The following is a 21,991-nucleotide window of genomic DNA, read 5'->3' as shown; positions in this document are numbered from 1 at the left end:
AATCAGCATATCAAACCATAATAGAAACAGATAGGGAACCTCTTCTCGAATACACAAAACAAAGTGCAGACAATAAAGAGGATAACGAAATATATTTCATCACCCAAAACAGTAATCAAGCCAGACGTATTAAGCAATTAGTTTATAAACATTGGCCAATCCTCCAAGGAGATGATACATTGAAGAAAGCTTTACCACACAAACCCAAAGTAGTGTTCCGTAAGACATCTGACATTAGAAGTACAATTACAAGAAACCATATTCCACCAAACAAGGAGGGAAACACACAGAATATGTTGACTAGAATGTGGAACCAAAACATAGGAGATAGATCGGGGGGTTTCTTTTACTGTGGCAACTGTAGAGCCTGCACCACAACTAAACAAAGGAGTACTCAACCCATAGGGACCATAAACTCCACAAGTAATAATATGGTTTGGCACATTAGAGATAACATCACATGCAATAGCAAAGGGGTGATTTATTTGCTACAATGCCCATGCCACAAACAATATATTGGTAGAACAATTCGCTCACTAAAAATAAGGATGAGTGAACATCTTTACAATGTAAAGAAAGGATTTGAGGACCACCCCCTTTCGTTACACTTCAAGAGATTCCATGATTCAAATCCCACACGTCTGATCTACACTGCACTCAAGTTAGTTAAACACAACTGGCGGGGGGGCGATTACCTAAAAAAAATAAACAAGGAAGAACTTAGAACCATGATAAATATGGGTACTCTTTACCCTAGGGGTTTAAATTTGGATAATGAGATCAGATTGATTGTATGTGACAGTTGACCCTTATTCCTTGAAATATTCCCCCATGGGGCAAGGGCCATACCTACCTATCATTGCGACTAATCACCATAATTAAGCATCATGATTTTGTACTATCCATATCTACACTTATTCACCCGTTCTAATTTTTATGTTTTAATACTTATTGGTCTAACATATTTTTATGCCTGGGCATTTCCCTTGTGTGTTTAGTTAATTTTCATATGTTATTCCAGATTTCATCTACTACCATTTCAGTATAACTACTCATGTTCCTTCTATTAATTTTTATTCCTCATTTAATTGTCACATGTGTGACCATTATGTACAAACCATTTTATATATCTATCAAACCTTCTATTTAGCTATTGTTGTGTACATATATCCATGGTATGCTATTTATTCATCTGATTGACATATCCATGTGCCTATTACAATGAATCCTATTAGCAATTCTGTCACCACACCCCGCAATGCAAGCACCAATCAATGGCACTCCTGACCAGGACTACATACTTTAAAAACCTCCTCCACACAAGACACCAGCCACATTGCCTGGAAGAAGACCCTCTGAGGGTCGAAATGCATTGGCACCATCAGTATACTTTCATTGATCAAGATAGCGAGGACTGGAGATCATCAGCAATTGTACAGCCTCAGCCCAACACAAGCCGCAAGGATACAGAGTAAGAGAAAACCACAGCATACCAGATGAGAGAGGAGGAAACCAGAGAGCATCGAGCCGGTAGGGGTAAGAGCGGAGTCCTGTAGAGGCAGGAGGAGGTGAGTTCCCTAGCAGGTCTAGAGAGCGGGGATCGCTTTTCACCAGAACTGCCCCCAGTCCTGCACGACTGCGAGCACCAGCGCGTCCCTCCCGACGAGATGCACCGGAGGTCACAGGGAAGCCCGTTGCCCTCCGGTGGGTCCGCAGGTCAGACCTGATGTGTTAGTGCTCTGCGCCTCCCACTGCTATCCATACTACTTACCCCAGAACATCACCCCGGGCAGCCCTTTCTTTCTTCACACGCTACTGTCCACTGACTTTGCTGTGCGGGACGCCGCACTAGCTACATCCATTTATTTATCAACCTTCATTTGGCTGGATTATCTCCAGGTCCCGGCAGCACCATTATTTATACTCTCATTGTTTACTATTCTTCATTGTGAGACTGATTCATCAGAGAGTCATACACCTTTATTTTTATGATTTGCAGACTATACTGTATACATACACCTGTATGTGTACAATTTGCAGCCTCCATTGTTATTTGATATATACCATTTTGCTTGTGTTCCATTGTTTACATTCCTTCATGTATGATTAATACCTAGTAAATACTATTTGTTTACAGCTGACTTGGCACTTTCTACAGTCCCACCCACATATGCATGTCATATAGTTATTTATATTTATCCATCAGGAGTGGTATTGAGCGCATTTACTTGATTTTTGTATAATTTGTGATATTTAAGGTTGGACGCCCTTATTTAAGTGCAGCCCTACCTCCTACCTTCCTACTAGTCCAGTGCGCATTAGATCTAACATTTGTATTGTGGATAGGATTACTACCTCAGTTTACAACCCGCAAACAAATGGGCTCATTGAATGCTTTAACTTGACCCTTAAACAAAATATAAAAATGGCAGTGTTTGAGGAAAAAAAGATTGGGATCTACTCCTACCCTATTTAATGTTTGCAGTGCAAGAGGTACCCCAATCCTCTATGGGATTTAGTCCTTTTGAACTCCCCAATAGGAGGCAACCTAGAGGGATTTTAGATTTGTTGAAAGAAGGGAGGGAACAACAGTCATGCCAAGAGCCTAAAATCATTCAGTGTGTGACCAAATTGTGTGGGTTTTTTAAGGCAAATTTCCCCACTCGTGAATGAGAACATCAATAGGACACAACAGTGGCAAAAACGTCTTTTAAGCCAGGAGACAAGGTGCTGGTATCCACCACTGAAAGCAAAATATATGCCCAGTGGCAAGGCCATTATGAAGTTATAGAGGCAGTTGAACCTGTTAATTAGAAGGTTCAACAGGAAAGTGGAAGGAAAGAGGTGCAAATCTACCATGTAGACCTGTAAATCCCTGAAAAGAGAGTGCTGGTCAGCCTTCTTTGATTGTAAAGAAAACCAGGGAATGTCAGGTACCCATAGAATTTACCCTAATCCCCGCAGAAACAGGTTGTGGTGAGTTTAGTAGCACAACATCAAGATGTCTTCTCTGCCATTCTGGGGAAAACCCAAATTATCCATCATGATATAGTTATTCCTCCCAGTGTGGTAATAAAACAGAGGCCATACTGTATACCCAAGGAAAAGCAGGCAGTGGTTAAACAGGAAGTAGAGGAGATGCTGCGCTTAAGTGTCATAGAGGAATCAAATAGCGAATTGAATAATCCCATAATTTTAGTGCCTATGCCTACAGGTGCTTTAAGATTCTGCAGGGATTTTCACAAATTAAATAGTGTCAGTTTGATTCCTATCCTATGCCCTTGGTGGATGAGCTGGTGGAGAATTTAGCAAACAGCCAGTATCTCACCACCCTAGATTTGACAAAAGTGTATTGGCGATTCCTTTAACGGAGACTGCTAAAGCCAAAAAAGCTTTATCTACCCCAGAAGGTTTGTTTCAGTAAAAAATGCTGCCGTTTGGGTTGCATGGGGCTCCGGCAACCTTCAGGAGGTCTATGAACAGGTTGCTGCAACCTCATAAGGAATATGCAGCTGCATATCTAGACGACATAGCCATCTTTAGCCCTGACTGGGAGTCACACCTTTTAAGAGTAGAGGCAGTGTTACGGTCTTTATGGGCACATAGGTTTAGTGTGGAGAAGTGTGCCACTGGAATGGTGGAGGCAAAATATTTGGGATATATTGTAGGCAGAGGGCAGGTAAAACCTCATCCCAGTAAGGTGAAGGCAGACCTCACATGGCCTTAACCCAAATGTAAATCCCAGCTCAGAACATTCCTTGGACTAGTGGGTTACTACCGCAGATCCATTTGTGATTTTGCTACTAGGGCAGCACCATTAACTGAGTGTCTTAAAAAACAGTCCCCAGACAAGATATTGTGGTCTAGAGCAGCAGAAGATGCATGGCAAAATTTAAGGCACACCTTGTGTGCAGAACCTGTTTCACAGGCTTCTAACTTTAAAAAGCAGTTTATATTGCAGAGAGATGCCTCAGGTATGGGATTGGGGGCAGTCCTTTCCCAAGTGGTAGAAGGGGAAGCGAAACCCATCCTCTACCTTAGCCAGAACTGAAAATTGCTGCCCAGGGAGTGCAAGTACTCAATTGCCAAACATTCTTGCTCCACAGTTAAGTGGGCAGTAGACTCTTTAAAATATAATTTTTTGGGCAGATGTTTTTGTTGGTTACAGATCATGCCCCTATACAGTGGATGCACATGAACAAAGAAGTGAATGCTAATTTAACCTGCTGGTTTTTGTCTTTGCAGCCATTTAAGTTTGAGGTGCAGCATCATCCGGGGATACAGCACCTCAATGCTGATGCCCTTTCCAGAAGGTTTGTTGGGCCCTATCCTCCAAGCAACCCTATGGTGAAGCTAGAGGAGGAGTAGGAAGAGGGTGAGGATGATGAACTGTGGAAAATGGTAGAGAGCTGTGTACCTGGATGGGTGGCACAATTAGATGTGGTCAAGGTAGATAGTTCACCTGAAAGTATTTTAGCTTCACCAGGGTGGTTGAAGCTAAGGGAGTGGAGTGTGACAGGGTCAGCATAATTCCACATGAAGTAAATGTGGAATATCCAGATATCCCAGGTTTGGCAGAGCAAAGGCATTAGGAATGTGAAATGTCTAGTTCAGGTGTTGCCTCAATCAGAGTCTAGAAAGGCAGCTGATTACAGACACCTGTGTGAGGCTGGTTTAAGAACTGCAGAGACACAGGGAAAACTGAACATGATGGTGAGATAATCACCCAGGTTATAGTCCTGGGGGTGACTAGTGTTAGGTGTTCTGGACCGACATGTCCACTAAGGAAATATGTTGCTGTTTGGAAGACTTTGTGTAACATCTTGCCTGTGAAAATTGCCATATCATGTATACCTGTGTTCTCGGTGGAACGAGAGACGATTCTTGGATACAAAGAGTTAATCAAGCCACACAAGTAATATATGTTAAAAAGACATTTATTACAAAGTAATAGGAAGAATACTTAACTTGCTTTTCAGATCTACTTAAAACATAGATGGCATCATTCCCCAAGAGCCTCTTTCTCCAACACCTTGGAGCTGGGATCTCATACATCAAGCATAGACAAAAGGCTAACTGTATACTGACAGGTTACATCTTATATAGGGAGAAAACTCCATGCTTGTTCAGTTTAACAAGTACAAAGGTCATGTTAGCAAATATAAGTAAAAGAAAGAGGAAATAATAGACAGTAGGGGGCACTGTTGCCTCAATTAAGAAAGTTGGACATGTTGTAGACATATGACTATGTTTATGATGTGTACTTAGCTTAACTGAAGGTAATACACTGTTGACGGAGCCTTACATAATGTATGACCACATCTCTGGACACAATAAGGCACTATTTGCTTAATTAAACAGTGAACTTTGTCCTCTCCTTGGGTTCTTTCTGTTGAGAACACCTTGTGCATTGTATATACATATACATTTCAACATAACTATCCCTTCTAATTTCTGACACAGATATCTATTACCTTTATACATTTATAAAATCACACAACAATATGGCTTCCAGCAACCATATTCTGTATTCCTACCACAACCTACATGTGGTGAGAAATAAAGTTGCTGATGGATTTTACCTGGTCTATGTGATTCTTGTCACAAAATCCTTAAACAATAACAAATAACCCTTCTTTTGTGCTTCCAATATACTTAACTTATAATCACTCAACTAATTACATTCCTTTGTGGATGGTTCTGCAAGCTCAAATACTGGACATTCATTGATTATGATACATTATGATAAACCTCATTTTATTTAACATATTTATAGTGATATGATATAAATATTTCTAGGAATATGGTTTATTTAAAGATTGATCTTTTCAAAATTTTAACATATGTATCCAGATTATGCATTTTGCTAAATGTATTGTAATATGCAAGTTTACAAACTATATTGAATACACCATATAGGGGCTAAGTCAGAGTTGCACCCAAGTTGGCAACAATTAAACTCACACTGAGGTCCTGATTCAGACCAGCTCGCTAAGATGCATTCGCTCATAGTTGCCAATGGTTTGCATTGTGTGCATGCATACGCATCACAGTGCGCGTGCTTGAACCACTGCAAGAGATCAGGAGCGTTCAATCACTGCGCATAAACTGCTCAGCAGAGTGAGTGACGGGGGAGCCATTTGTGGGTGGTGACAGGGGCTGGCCATTAAAAACGGGGGAGTGGAGGTGCAAATACAGGCATGCCTGAGCATCTCAATGCCATTTCTGAGGCATGCATAATTAAGAGGCAGCATCATAGTACGTGTCACCTGGCTGGATTTTACACTGAAGTGCTTGCAATGCTTGATGTAGGGTATGGTCAACCACATGTGCTGCAATCGCATCCAATGTTACCCGATGTACCGATGGTTGCATACACTTCATGGAGATGACGTGCGCAGGTGGGCGTCTTAAGACAGGCTGAAAAGGCATTTGCATACACAATGCGATCATACGCCAAGACAAAGTGAACATGCTAATGCCTTGCCGTGCGATCGCCTGCCTTCCCAAATTTGCATACACATCGTACGAGTGAACGCATCTAGCGAGCAGGTCTGAATGAGGTCCTGAGTGCATGGAACTTAATGCGGCTATATGACCAAATAACAAGTTGCACAAATCTTTATGCTCGTGCTGCCCCTATTTGAAATCATACAAATCACTGTGTACTCACAACTCAGTACAGCCAGAGATTCTATATACCTTCAACCAGGGCCGTAGCTAGGGAAGTGCGGCCGGTGCAACCACAGGTCAGGGGGCGCTGTTTGAGCCTGTCAAATTTCTGTTGATTTTCATTCTTGCTTGTAGCTTCCTCTTATTTCATCCCCAGCTTCTCCTGGCCTCTCCTAAATCTACCTGGCCTCTCCCCATGAAGGCATGGCCCTTTTTTGGGTGCATTATGTCCCTTTGAAAAATGAGGGGTGCGCCAATGCTCTTTCTGGCACAGGGCAACAAAAAGTCCAGTTACGGCTCTGCCTACAATACACAGTCATTCAACTTACAGTATCCTATGCATGAATGCTCTGTTACCACCCACTTATGCCCATTCAGCTGCAAGTGATAATACGAATGAGATTAATAGGACTCATGATTGCCCATAGTTGCATGCTCTCGGCTATGAATTGCAATATACAGTAGTTGGGTATTTTTAATTTATAAGTCATTTATATTTTAAATAACTATGTTGGACTCCACATGCTTCAGATTTACTGCATTGATCAGCAATTACATTTTTTTCCCTACACATTTGCTTCTACAAACTAACACAAGTTTGTCTTTGTATAAAGTGCAGAAATATGCTACTTCTATATGTTGTTTGTTTAAAAATTGCAATAAAAACCAACTCTTTATTGAAGCCTCTCTGAGTAGGCTTTCTAAGTAAGAATGACAAGAGATGCATTGCCAATATGTTAATAGCTTTATTCCGTTGTTTACAACTACATTAGACATTAATTTAGGAGATGTGTAGAAAGGAATAATTTATTCACTTGAATTACAGAATCTGTCTTTCAGTGCCAGGAAAAGACCTGGGCTATACGCAAACAAAATCATCATAGCAACAACCATTAAAGGAAAAAATAAACAGCACATTTTCCAGTGTATTTTTCAATCTTTAGTATTATATTATTGCACTGCTGAGTAATAAGGGTGGGGTGATTTCTTTTACATAATCATTTCTCAAAGAAGATTTTTTCTTGTCAAAAACTAATTAATTTCAACATTTAAATTGCAGATATTTACAGTACCAAGGCCAGATAAAACAGATGTTCATTTATACAGTATAGATGTGCTGCACATAAACCAATTTTGCCTCTCCTTAAATGTCCCCTTAAGTGCCTCCATTAGATCATGTTTAAAATGAAAAGTGAAACTGTTGCCCCTTAGCATAGATGGGTAATGTGTGATAAATTCAAAGATTCATATTGTGATTTAGATTAAATGAAGCATATTTAAACTTATCTCAGACATACTCATGTATCAGAACACTGCAGAGACATAAATACTAATGGTACAGAGCATCTTTCAATGAACTAGTGAGTGGACAGGAAGGGTGTGACAATCAAGTACTAAAATTGCAATATAAAAACAGGTTTAGCATCATATAACAGCTGTAAGTACATAAATACATAAATGCATGCATCATTCAAAGTTAAAAAATGGTCCAGCTTAAAAGTCATGTTTAAAATACCTCACTCCACAAAAGTGAGATTGGCCATTTGACCATATTTAACCAATCAATGAGAGCCACCCTTACATGCCTCCTTTTCTGAAATGATCTTCTGGTTTATTTCAATGTTTAAAAGCAAAGAATTTAAACACAGATATCCTGCACAATATTAATATGACCATACTATCTGCTATGCCTTGTTCTGTATTTCTATATTGTGACTAATCTCTAAGAATGTACATTATTAATGTTAAAAATACACAACATGCAATTGAATAAAAATATATTTAATGCAAAAATATTATTGTAATTGGATCATATCAAAGCCTGAATGTATCGTAATGTAAAAATTATCACATGAATATTGAGTAACACAAGTAGTCAATTATTATTGACAATACCAAGAAACTCACACCACTTTTAGTGGCAATCCTTAATCTCAGTAATGTTTGTTGGTGAAAACTAACATTTGTATTGTATCTTATGGGACATGGTATAGTGTAGTAATACAGCTAAGTGAAACACAGGTGGTAATGCAGACTGATGATACTGTTGTGTCAAACTAAAAAAAACTGTTATATACATATTGTAACAGAGGACAATCAATAGAGCATACTGTGGATGAAAACACAAATGTCTAAGAATAGCACTAAGGTATTTGCAATTGAATCAGATGGTAGAAACATAAATAAGAAGAGTCTAATCAGGATGTATAATATAGTATCAGGGAATGATAATAGCAGAATTGGGAGGCAGAGTAGGTAAACTTTGGAACAGATATTAGGCCAATAACTGCTACACATATTTGTAATGGGTAAATCATGGGGATAATACAGAAGGAAGTAAAAGCCAGAAAGTCAGATGCATAGATATAAAAATTAGAAGGCAAAGGGTAGGTAAGTAAAACCAAGGTCATATATGGGTACTAAACACTAGCTGGGATACCCGGCATTGCCTGGGTTGAAGCCTGGACCTTGAAGTACACATGCAGTCTTATTTTTTTCAGTTTGTATTCATCTGCAACCTAACTATGAAAATTAGGAAGAAATAACAGTACAGGCAGGCGTATTCTCATACCGTTTAGAATGGGGTATACCAGGAGCAGACTAACTTACAGAACAGAAATCAGTATTACTTCAACAATCACTTGAGTTTCAGAAATCACTGCAGAACAGAGAGGGTCAGTCAGCTGCGGATGGATATGCTATTGCAGCAGCTAACATGTAAGCAACTGTGATAGCTGTAATATGGTAATGCAGCAGGAGGCATCACACCTCCCCTTCTATCAATAATTTTGTGCATAAAATTATTTTTAATGCTTTTTACAAATAAATATGTTATGACCAGAATACATATTATTATGCTATTTCCCTGTATTTGCACATTCACTTTGCATGATAGAGAATTTTGGAGGTCATATTTGAAATCAGCATGCCAAAAACCATCAGAATCATTCATCAACTTGCAATCAATTTTCAATGCCATTTAGCAAAACACATTAGGCAATATTGGAAAAGTAAGCATAATATGAATTAAAAATATGGGTTTAGAAGATAAAAACAGTTTACATATTCTATAAATATGTTGATCACATTGCTAAGACTTGTAATTAACATTATCCTAATATAAAGAGCAAAAAGTGTCATACTGTATGTACATTGTTCTAAATGACACCTGAATCTTCAAATTAAAAAGGGTTCAGGATAACAGATAAAAAATATTGCATTGAATGCATAAGTATATGCAATTTACATGTGATTCAGTTGCAGGGTGATCACAGGTACAACAAATGGTATGAAAGTGGCCTGTCATTAGAAAACATGCCATCACTGTGATAAAATAATATAGAATAAATTATTTAGGGCTCTATTTACTAAAATCCGCACTTGTAATGCATATTGTAGTATGATATTACCGACTGAATTCGCATTGCAAATTCAGGCAATATCATAGGGATTTACTACAAATCCCTTGCAGGGACAGAGCTTGCATTAAAGCTCTGTCCCTGTGAATCCCCTCCAGAGCCTTATCACGGTATTTTCACACAAAATACCGTGACAAGTGCCCTACTCTTGCGCCCGGCCACTGCTGCTACCCCCCTGTCACCAAGCCTTGCACGCAATGCTAAGCCCCACCCCCCACAATTGCAGACCCCCAAGACCCCCCCTCCCCCACCCTGTGACCCCCCTCCCTGCGACCCCCCTCTCTTAATTACACTTACCTGCAGTTATCGGGCCTCTGGTGATGTCCTCTGTTGCTCCGGTCAGGTGACATCCCATACTGCACTGGGACCCTGTCAGGTGATGACTGGACCCCAGTGCACCATGGGAGACCAGCTGACTGGAGGGAGAACATCACCGGAGCCCAGAACTCCGGTCCCTGGACTCAGGTAAGTTTGTTTTTTTTATTTTTTTTATTTACTTTCTTTTACATTGTATCAGTGTATGGTCTCTTGAAACCACACAGCTGATCACTGAGGCCAGCTCCGGGCTCTGCTCTGCATGTTATAGTGGAGCAGGAGTCCAGTAACCAGGGAAGACCCTGGATAATGCCACCTCCAGGTGGCATTATTATCTCAGGGCTTTCCCCAGTATTTTTCACATTTTATTTTTAGTAACTTTGGTGAGATCACATTTCCCATTACAATTATGGGAAATACGATCTGCTTACTAAAAATAAGTGATAATTAGGGGTTGGAGTAGAATTTTATGAATTCTACTCCAATTGCCCTTTAGTAACTGTAGGTGATACAAAAATAATGTGAAAAGGTTGTGAAAACACCCTTTTTCACATTATTTTAGTAAAAATAATGTTAATAAATAGAGCCCTTAATCATAGATAGCATGTTGATAGTTTGTATTAATAGACATAACAGAGTTTTAAATATAGATTGTAAAAATAGCTTACTGAAGACAGAGGCACAGAGGTAAGAGGAAATGTGTCAGTATAATTGTGTTATTAACTTCTAAAATGTAATGTGCATGACATTAAATAATAGAACGGGGTTTGTGTTATCAAAAGCAATAATAAGTAGGATGTGTTTAAAAAATCCAGCGGAGATATATTGTAATTTGTCACATTATATTCATATGCAATTTATAAAAAGCACTTTAGTTTTTCATTTCATGTAATCAGCATGGAGTGACCATATTGAGTTTGAAAATCTAAAAAACTTTCACTGTGAAGGAATTCCTTTATGATTCCACCTGAATCCATAATCTCACATGTTCCAAACCATAGGCTGTGAGTTTCTTAGTTAGTTATTTGTAGCATTTGAAAAAATATTTTGCGACTGATGTTAATTTCTTAATTTTTTGGAGGTTTGCTTTGATAGGTATTTTTAATGTTCTGTGCATTCTCTACTATTCTTTGTTTCAGAATACATGTTGTCATGCCCACATACTTTAGACAACAACTGCATTCCAGGAAATATACTACCCCCATGGCATCACAGTTTATGAAATGTTGCATTTTTGCTATACTTCCATTTTTGTCGATGATGTTCTTTTTGATAATATGATTACAGGCCTTTGCCACTGGTGCCATTCAATTTTGGTTCTGTTTTAGTGTTTTTTTGTAATGGCAGCTTACAAGTTTGACTCTGAGATTTGTGGCTCTATTCCAATTAAAAGATGGTCTAGATGTCAAAGAGTCCTTCAAGTCTTTATCAATTAATAGAATTGGCCAATGTTGTTGGATAATATAGAATTTTGCAATTCCTTCCATCATTGAAAAAGTTTGCTACAATCGTATATTTTTTGAGTCATTTATTTGATTGTTCTCAGGGAAAATTAAAGTTCCTCTATTGATTTTGGAAGCATGATATTTTTCAGTTTTAATGGCATTTTTACTGTAGCCCCTGTTCAAAAGTCTTACTGCAAGTTTTTCACCTTTATCTTGATATGTATAGTCAGAGAATTTCCTATATAGTCTCAGAATTTCCAATTTCAGTATGTTTCTGACAGTTGGTGGGAAGGCTATTTGATGCTGTACTCTTCACTGTCATCTGTCATAAAATAACCTTCACTATTGGTTTAGAGATGTTGATCCAGGAATTGAGTTTTTACTGATGTCATAAGTTAACTATAGATTTAAATAATTTGTATTGAGGATCCTAATTTATTCTATTGTATTTTATTCTTCCATCTCTCTGTGCCAAATCATTAGTATATCATCAAGATTCTTAAGCCATGATGTTATTTGGCACATATACCTCTCATTGGTGTCATTGAAGCCAAGTTCCCTTTCCCACCATTCAAAGAACATGTTGGCATACAAGCTGCAGCTATCACTGTTCCCAGGATTTGAAGGTTTAACTTGTCTTTAAAGTTAAGAAATTTCTGTGAAAAATAAAGTCCAAAAGCTCTAACAACATTTTTCTAAAGTCATCTGTACTCTTTGGTCTCTGAAAGTATCTTACTGCTGCCAGTCTTGCTTGATATCCTATACTGGTGTATAGAGAGTCTGCATCTAGTGGACATCATGGATCTTCCTTAGCAGTTCAGAAGTTTTTTGTATATATGAAGGTAAACTACAAACATGGTGTTTAAGGTGTTGATTCAGGGAAATGCTTGTATAGAAATCCACCAATCTCTGACACAGGGGAGGATAAATTCTTTTGTGCTTTTGGCAGCATGTAGGTTGGGGTTTTATGGATTACTGACATGAAGCATGAAGGAACGTGTGTTCTGGCATGGTGAATGTACCTATTCTGAGAGCCTAATTTATTATTCTGCTGTAAATTAGAACATAATTATCTTTGTATTGAAAATAACATATTTGTAGTATCTTCTGAGCATCTTTGAGATAAAGATCTTTTAGCCAAATGACATACCACCTTTATCAAAAGGTTTTATGATTACATCACTACATGTTTTCATTTAGTGGAGAATCAGTCTTTCCTCACAGAACAAATTATTATTATTATTATTATTATTTGTTTGTTTTCCATGTGACCTTTTTATAATTCGTCCATATACCTTGACACGAAGTCTAGAAAGATTTAATTTCTGTACATACAGTATGGTAGTTTATTTTTTGGTCATAATCTCCAGACATATGTAAGAGTTCTTCTAAGTTTGAGAGAGCTTCAAATTCTTCATTCATATTAAAAATAAGGGATGGATTATCCATAAGATCTGTGTTAGTGTTGGGTGTGGATTGTGGATCTTTATTTGAGAATACTTCCTTGTTTGCAAATAATTTTGTGAGTAATAATCTCAAGTCATTTTCCCATTGACAGCCAATTTGTAACAATTATTTATATAGTGAATTGCTACAAGATATACTACTTGGACAAAGCTGTATTTATTGAGTGAGTTTCTCTGATCACCAGTAACTACATCATATTTTGATTGATGAATTAAAACTAATATCTGTTAAGTATAATTAGATGTGAGAACAAGCATGCTCTGTAGCCTATACTAATATCTGTGTACTCTTAAAACTGCTGACCTGATATTATTTTGAACCATAATACACATTTTTGTATAAGTTCATGTATCTTATTTTGGCCTATTGTGATGGCTGATCTCTAAATACAGGGAATTTTTGTCCCAAATTTCAAAGTAAATTAAATCACTAATATTTCATTACTATATCAGTATATATTGGTTAATTTAATTGGTAGATTTTAATATGTATGTTTGTAGGTATGTATGTGTTTATTTGTTTAGATGTTAATATTATAATTCAGAACTAATACAAGTTTTTTTCAAATAAATAGGTAAGAGTGCCCCCTAAAAATTGAAGAGTCCTTTTCCTTCTCTATTTGTTATCCTTAATACGTTCATAACTCTCAGGGGAGCACCTTCACACTTTGTATTTCCTTATCCCCTTATTTAGGAGCTACTGTACTGTATATGCAAATTTATTGTGAATATAAACTACAGTATATTAAGCTACTGTACTTTGGTCTCTAGTGCTTCAGATTCTCTCCTCCACTTCCCTTGTTTTTGGAACAAATGGATTCTAAGCTTCTTCCCTGACTACTGGAATGCCCTCTTCAGGACAAGAAAACATTGTTGACATCTTCAGGAGTGCCATTGACTAAATCCAAGGCATCCAGTTGATAATTTTAAGTAGTTTAAGCATTATTTTGATAATTACCCTGGATAATTCCTATGGCAGTCCTTTACATGCTGGCCATGATGTTCTGCTCTTCAATAGAGTAAGGGCATTACCAATCTTCTGAATGTTGCAATATTGTCTCTTTCCAAACATCTTAGGTCTCTGTTCCAGCTAGATCAGATCACATCAAACACATAATCTCCTATAACCTCTTTCATAATGATTGTATCCAAATTGTTTAACATGTTTTCTGGAGTCTACATTTTTTTGGGACTCATGCCCTAATTCAGAGCTGGACGCTCTGACAGAGCGCTCGCTCTGAATCAGGGCGTCTTTTTTTTTTTATTGAGCGGCTGCCTGGCCGCTCACATTGCTGTGTGTTGCCACCCACAGCTAATGTGAGTGGCCAGGATGATGGTCACGATGGTCAAGACCATCACGACCATCAGGCTTGTGATGAGACCCTTGTGATAGGGTCTCATGGCCTCAAGACCCAGAGAGCTTTTGGCTCAAACAGAGCTGAAAACTCTCCCACTGACATCACTTGTGATGTCAGTGGGGCCACCTCCAAATGGTAGGCATTCCCATGGAAATGCCTCCATCTGGGCAGCCACCCCCCAACACACCCACCAAAGGAGGCGTGCTGTCACTCAACATCGACAGCAAGCCCCCTTTGGTGCGAGACCCAGAGCGATGGATTGCCCATCGCTATCTGGGTCTCACGCATGCGCATGATGGAACCAGCTCTGTCATGTGCATGCGCTCTGGGCCACCATCGACCCGGTTGCGAGCGCTCAGCGCTTGTGACTGGGTCTGAATCAAGCCCTCAGTTTCTAGAGGTGGCCTCTTCAGGCTAGAGGTATTAGTAGGAAAGGGAATTTCATAAACCTTGTCTGATTTTGTTTTCTTTATCAGGCAAAATGACATTTCATATCCTACCAGCAACTCCATAGGCAGGAAGTACAACAATTGTATTAAAGCCAAAATATAAAAAAACACAATTACCCTTATATTTACCCTCATATTTACCCTGTAAAAATGTCTAACCCTATATCAGGGGTATACAATACATGGCACTCAATATGCTGTGGAATCCAAGTATACCCTGCCACAATTTTGAATTTAGGGCATGCTTAAACTTTGGTGGTACATGGTGGGATGTGTAGTTCCACAGCAGCTGGAGTATCACACATACCCCTGCCTTAAATGCTAACACTAATTTATGTCACCTTTACTCTTACTCTACACGCTCACACTAAACTAAACAACTAATGAAATAAACAATGAATGGATATAAACTTGTGGACACTTGGATGATGTGGTACACATAGAAATGTTGGACCTAGGTCATGATTTAATTTATCCCACCTAAGTGTGTCTCTGTCCATAGACAGCTATTAGAAGGTATCTTTATTACTTTAGCAGTAATTGTTTTTGTATCCAGTATGTCCTCATTCTTATGGGTCTATGTCTATGTTGTAGTGTGTTAAGGGACTGATACATTACTGATCACAACTGCGATTACGCATGCAGATAGCTGATTGTTGCATGCATATTCATTGCAGTGCGTGTGGACGAAAGCTCCACTGCAATCGCAGTGACTACGCAGACCCATCGCAGAGTGATTTACAGGAAGTGACTTTTGGGGGTGTTGATGGTGGATGGTTAGTGAAACACGGGCGTTCCAGGGTGTTTGAACACTATTACAGGGGCATGCATAAATTAGCCACTGCAATGCCAAATGCAGCTTGGGATTTCACTGCATGAGATGAGGTTAGCAATTTCTGAGTAAGGTCAGATGGTAAGTACATAATGTTGCAAGTTGAAAAGCCTGCTGCAAGTTTCCACCTAAATACCAGGCAGGCACTGTCAACACTGAAAACAGCATTTCTACATGACCCTGCATAGTCAGCACAAAATAATCAAGGCTAAGAGAGCTAAACGGCAGTATTACACAATCAAAGCATACTGGATGATGCAGAGGCATCACCATGTGTGATGACAACCAGTTTGGCACCTCCAGATCCCTCACATGTGCCTGGGGCATGGCCTCATGCCCACAAGGCCATACCACCTGGTTTGTCCCATTTCAGGTGTGTGACCATGTGTTAGACCCCTGTTGTCATCATGCTGGTGCGTGCCTATTTCTCTAGGAGCTGCTTGGAACCTGCAACTTGCCACATGGTGACATCATCCGAGGGGGTGATAACAAAAAAATATTTTTATATATGTAATTGTAACTAGAAAAAAAGCTTTATTTGAATAATAAAGCATTTTTTTAGTACTGCTGTATCTGCTTTCGCCATTGTGAGGAAGCTATAGAAGGAAAGCAAATGATAGAGGTCCTGCCACCGTCCTTCTTAAATATTTAAAGCAATTAACTTCCTTAAGCTTTGCTTGTGAAAGCTAATGAATCTGTGCCCCTACAATACCCACTGCTGGCAATACCTGCTGATGGCATCTGCATCCTGAGGGCAATGATAAATAGGGAGAATGCATAAATCTAATTAAATCAGTATTTTTTTCAGATGAAGGGATCTTATCCATTTGATAAATTATCCCCAGGGGCTGCTACAAAATTAAATTCAGTGTCTTAATGTCATTGGTTGTTCTAAATTCTATATCCTAACCTATCGTATATAAATCAATGAAACTGACCATTTCAACTTGCACACATATTTTTATTATTCAATTAAGGATTGAATGCTAATGTGATTTTCTTAATCCAAATCCAAAGGGTAAGGCCACACTTATGCCAAACTCAGTGAGGTCAGATTTATCCATGTTCAAAGCTTCCCATATATTTGGTTAAGTGTATATAAGTGGTTGTACTATTTGTCAAAGGCACACATATTATACAATTCTTATATTATTCAAAATGAATTGAATTTGAATAGCTGCCACTAAGGATCCATCCATAAAGCATGCCACTGCCCAGTTGCTCATTTTATGTTTTGTTTTCTTAGTGATTGCTATTCGGATATCTTTGAAAGCCTGCAAACATTTTTATGTATTTGAAGTTTAGATCTTTATAAATTCTTAATCTCAGACAATTGTCAAAAAAACCTCTTCTAACTATCCCATACTGTAGAATGTATTTATACACACTTAGGGGTAACTATAAAAGCCAGCCAGTTGTAGTCATTCACAGGATTTCAGGGTTTAGCCACTAGATTTAAAGTTACAGTAGTGTATAAGGCAAAAATAGCCTGATTTTTCTTTTAAATTATTGTCACTTCATCCACTTACAGTAACAGTAATATATGAATAAACTGGTTAATAACTAAAAATGAAGTTCCCTAAGTTTATATTACTACATTTTTACAGTACAGACTATATCTGTTTTTTTAGGGGAATAAGACACTTAAAGTTGCACCGACATAACTATATTACATAACTTCTACTTTGGATTCCTTTGAAAAATAGAAATGAGCACTCATTTCATGTTTTTTTATAAGTTTTTAAGTGAAGTGCTTGTACAGTACTTTAAGGTTTTAGAGTACAACACATTTTTTTCATAACTGTAGCTGTGTGATTAATGTTTCTCAATCTCAGCCTTTTGTCCTATTTCTTTATAAACAACCAACAATCTCTTAATTTTTTTCTTTATCCTCTGTCTAACACTATTTTTGAAAATAAAAACAAATACTATTTTCATTATGATTTTGATCATTTTGATACTTCAATATCCATTCTATTTTTCTATATTTCTTTTTTTCAAATTTATTATCACATATGAATATTGTACAACTCTGTGCTTCTATTATTGAATAACATTTTTACAAATGTTATACTTGTATGTAGCAAAGACTGCATTAAGATACAACAATGCACAAAATACTTTATTCCAATATGTGTAGCTGTTTCAAAGGATCACAAATAGAAATAATGCTGTATACCCAATACCATTTGTGTCAGTATGCAAATTACTTTTCACTAACTAGATGTATTTTTTTAGTTCACTATTTGAAACATTGCACATCACCATGAAATAAAACAACCTGTTTACTACATCACTGGAACTTTTATAGAAGTCTACACAAAAAAACTAAACTTCATTTAAAATAACTGATCTCAATTAACCTTGCTGTCAAAGCAACTTAGACAATAGGGTTGATGCAGTAAACTCGACGCAATAAGTTCTATGTCTATGTTTATTTAATATGCAAAGACCAAAATTATAAATAAAGTTTAATTGAACAAATCACACAATGATCCACTCCAACTTAATTTAACAAATGGTCCTTTAATAAGTACCAATACATCTATCTAGGGGGAATTGGTATGAGATGCCAGTGCTCGAGATCCCGGCTGTTGAAATCCTGGTGGTGGCATCTCAAAAGGGTTAACATACCAACACATGTTGGTCGGTGTGCTAACCATTCTCCTCTCCCTACCCTAACCCACCCTGTTTGGTGCCTAGCCCTAACCTCTCTGCCCTAATACCTGAACCTAACCTCCCTTTTCCTGATGCCTAACCCTAACCATTCCAATTTAGTCCCTAACCCTAACCCTACCCCAGTGCCTAACTCTAACCCCGATACAGAGTTGCATTAGGATTAAACCAACCCCCTTTTGGAGGCTTTATTAGACATACCCCAGATATGTTAGTGTTTATTGATGCAGCTACCTCCTAGTCTCTGTAACTGCTAAAATTCAAAGTCCAGTTTTTTTGGTTTAATGATGCAGCTTCTCCCTAATCTCTGTTAATGATAAAATCTAGAGCTCAGTTCTCTGGTGGCTTTGTAGTGCTTCCATAAAAATATTTATTTTCTGGTAGAATGAAGAGAGTCAGTTATCTGTTGGCTTTATAATGCAGCTACTGCAGATTCTCTATTTGTGATAAAACACAGACCTCAACCACCAAACTCTGTAGGTCATAAAATATAATAAAATGTAGACCCCTGACTCTGTGGTTATACCATATTAATACTGTAGCTCTCATGTGATAAAACATTTTCTCTAGATGCACTGTCAAGGACAGTTTCCTTCAGTTTTATTGGTGTGTAATTACAGTCATTAATAAATTACTGTGTTTTGATCTCCCACCACTCTGGTGAATGGCCAGTGGCTGGTGATGACTAGAAATTCACATCTTCAGAAACATCTACTGTGTGTTAGACAGTAGACTTTCATACACAGTAAATATGTGCATGTCCACACCTGATGACTGATTTTCAGATAGATAATGCTCATTGGCCCATTACACTTGTTTTAAAAATACATTTGCATCCCCTGGGGAGCCTCATCTGCCTGTCATTCAGCCACCAATAGCATCTACATGAAGGTAGCCTGGGCCCAACACTGCAATTTATATCTACCCAGCAGGCAGATGCTGACTGCCCTATGACAGAACACCTCTGCCACTAGTGCACAATAGCTAAGTTTCCCTGATATAATCATGGATCTATTTTTCTGTTTCTTGTAGTTGTTTTTAAGGCTATGACCAGAAAATGTATTAATTTCTTGAATCATTAAATTTCCATGCAAAAATGATTTTAAGAATAAGATTCTTCTTCTCTGTCTGCTATGGTGGATGAACGACATTCTCAATCATCTAATTATTAACTATGGACAGAAAATGTATGCCATTAAACAGAAGAGAATAATACTGATGTGGAGTATTTAATTATTATAGTTTACATTTCAAAACTAGACTAGATTTATTTTTGCAATAATTTGGCCACATATGTTGGTATACAGGGCAATAACATAATATGTGATATTAATCCAAATGGAACCATCTTTTATCCAACTGAGCTTGGATAGATGGTGTGTTAATTAAATTTTGTGTATAATTTGGTCAAACAATGTAAACAGTATGATTTATACATCAGCATTGGGAGGATGTTTTGGTCTGAATAGTGCCATTAGGAGGTTTCTGGGGTACCTTCTAGGTGAGTCTGCTCTCAGCTTATACATGTACTGTTATTATGCAGTACATTAATTTGTAATTATATGACCGAGAGTGGGTGCTACTATTAGACAGCAACAATTATTTTGGGGTGAGCGTTTGGGCGTGTGACCCCCGAAGTTGCTCTTGCTGGGCCTTTTTTCAGGGCATCACCACTTAATTCACATAGATATTTTTTTATCACCTTTCTATTTGTTTGTCTATTATTTATGTAATTTTAACCCCTTACCATTAACACTTATTGATTTATCTTTACACAACTATACTTTACACTTCACTTTCACCTTTTTTCCATTTTTCGTGTGATGCCCTGGGGATAGTCCTTGGCTGGATTTTTTTGGGGTTCCCTGCGGCTCGGACGTGAACCCCATAATGTTAGGGATGCTGGTATAGAGGAGCCTTGAAGTTTGCCCAGCGCTTATTCATATATTTGCAAATGTATGTAAACTAATACCTCTGAATTTCTATTATCATGTAGGATTCAAGTATTTTTGTTGATTTTGCTGCAGTGTGCTGGAGGGAAAATCCCTTTTTTTCTGCAGCTCAGTGTTAACCCCACCCTTTACAAGCACCTGTGCAATGTCATTAAGTTGATGTGAGTGACCACCATACTTTTTGTTTGCAGTATGATTTATACATTTGGAGACACATTAGCTGGTAATATTTGTTCCCAATCATCTTCCATGAATGCAATTTGTAAATCATTTTCCTACTTCTTTTGTGTAAAGACATTTTTTAAACTAAGTGAATTTAATTTAGCCTATTGCAAGCTAAAAAAGAACTTACAATAGTTCTGGAGATAGTTTTGTCAGTTGAACTTATTTTGGGTGGACTCCAGAATCCATCTTTCAAAGGCATTCAACAGTTTCCAAATTCACCCAGATTTTTTGCTGTTGTTGTTACTTGCTTTAAAATGCTCACAAAATTATATTTTTTAATATTAGGAAATGTAAATTTGTAGTTCATTTTGATGAACATTAGTTATTCTGTATTTTTGGAAGAATACTTCTACAGCAACCACTCACAAGATTACTGGTTGTGCTAAACACTCTTTCCAAGTATCCACTGGAGGGTGGGCAGCTAGTTTGTACAAGGGGTTACAAATTGCCTTTTTTTCACCAGGTATTCAAAGAGACTGTGTAACATGATATGTACATTGTCATCAAAATAATCATCCACCATTCTAAATATGCTTACTGTATCAAACTAAGTCAGGGTAGAGTTGTTAATATATGTGGGCAATTATTTTAAGCCAGATGACATAATTTTTCATTCTGGTTTGCTGAATTTACTCATCATCATCACCAGTGGGTGTTTTTGAAAAGGTCAGTTTTTCCTGGCAGCAGTATTTGCAGGAGAAACTAAAGCAGGAGATGTCATCATGTCATGTGCAATTTGAGCTGACAACTTGCTCTCAAGAAGCTCATTGCATCTCTTAAGATCTTTATTAGTAGAAAAAAAGACATTACATAAACCTTGAACTTAGGATCAAGCATAGTTTCTAAAATCTACTGGTCCAAAAGCAAACACTTTGAATCTGGCAAGGTTCAAAAAAGAACTTGATCTACAAGCCCAAAATACTTACCCAAATTGCTTAGTTTCATTTCCTCATTCAGCTTCTCTTGCTTCTTTTCCAGTAGTTTAATTAAGGGTGTGACCTGTCTTAGGCTGTCTAAATCATCTAATATGTTATAATTTCAAATGGTTTCAGTAATTTGTGTAAAACAGAGTTTTCTCCACTGTGCTGGACTAAGATAACATGCCCCTGTCTCTCTATCTAATAGTTTATGTATGCTTAGATGGCTTGTTGCTGTTCCTCCAGTCACTGAAGCATATAAAAG

This window comes from Taudactylus pleione, unplaced genomic scaffold (assembly GCF_031769625.1).
Source record: "Taudactylus pleione unplaced genomic scaffold, aTauple2 ptg000006l, whole genome shotgun sequence".
In the NCBI taxonomy this organism is placed as follows: domain Eukaryota; kingdom Metazoa; phylum Chordata; class Amphibia; order Anura; family Myobatrachidae; genus Taudactylus; species Taudactylus pleione.
The sequence above is the reverse complement of the archived record's forward strand: the minus strand, read 5'-3'. Positions refer to the sequence as shown.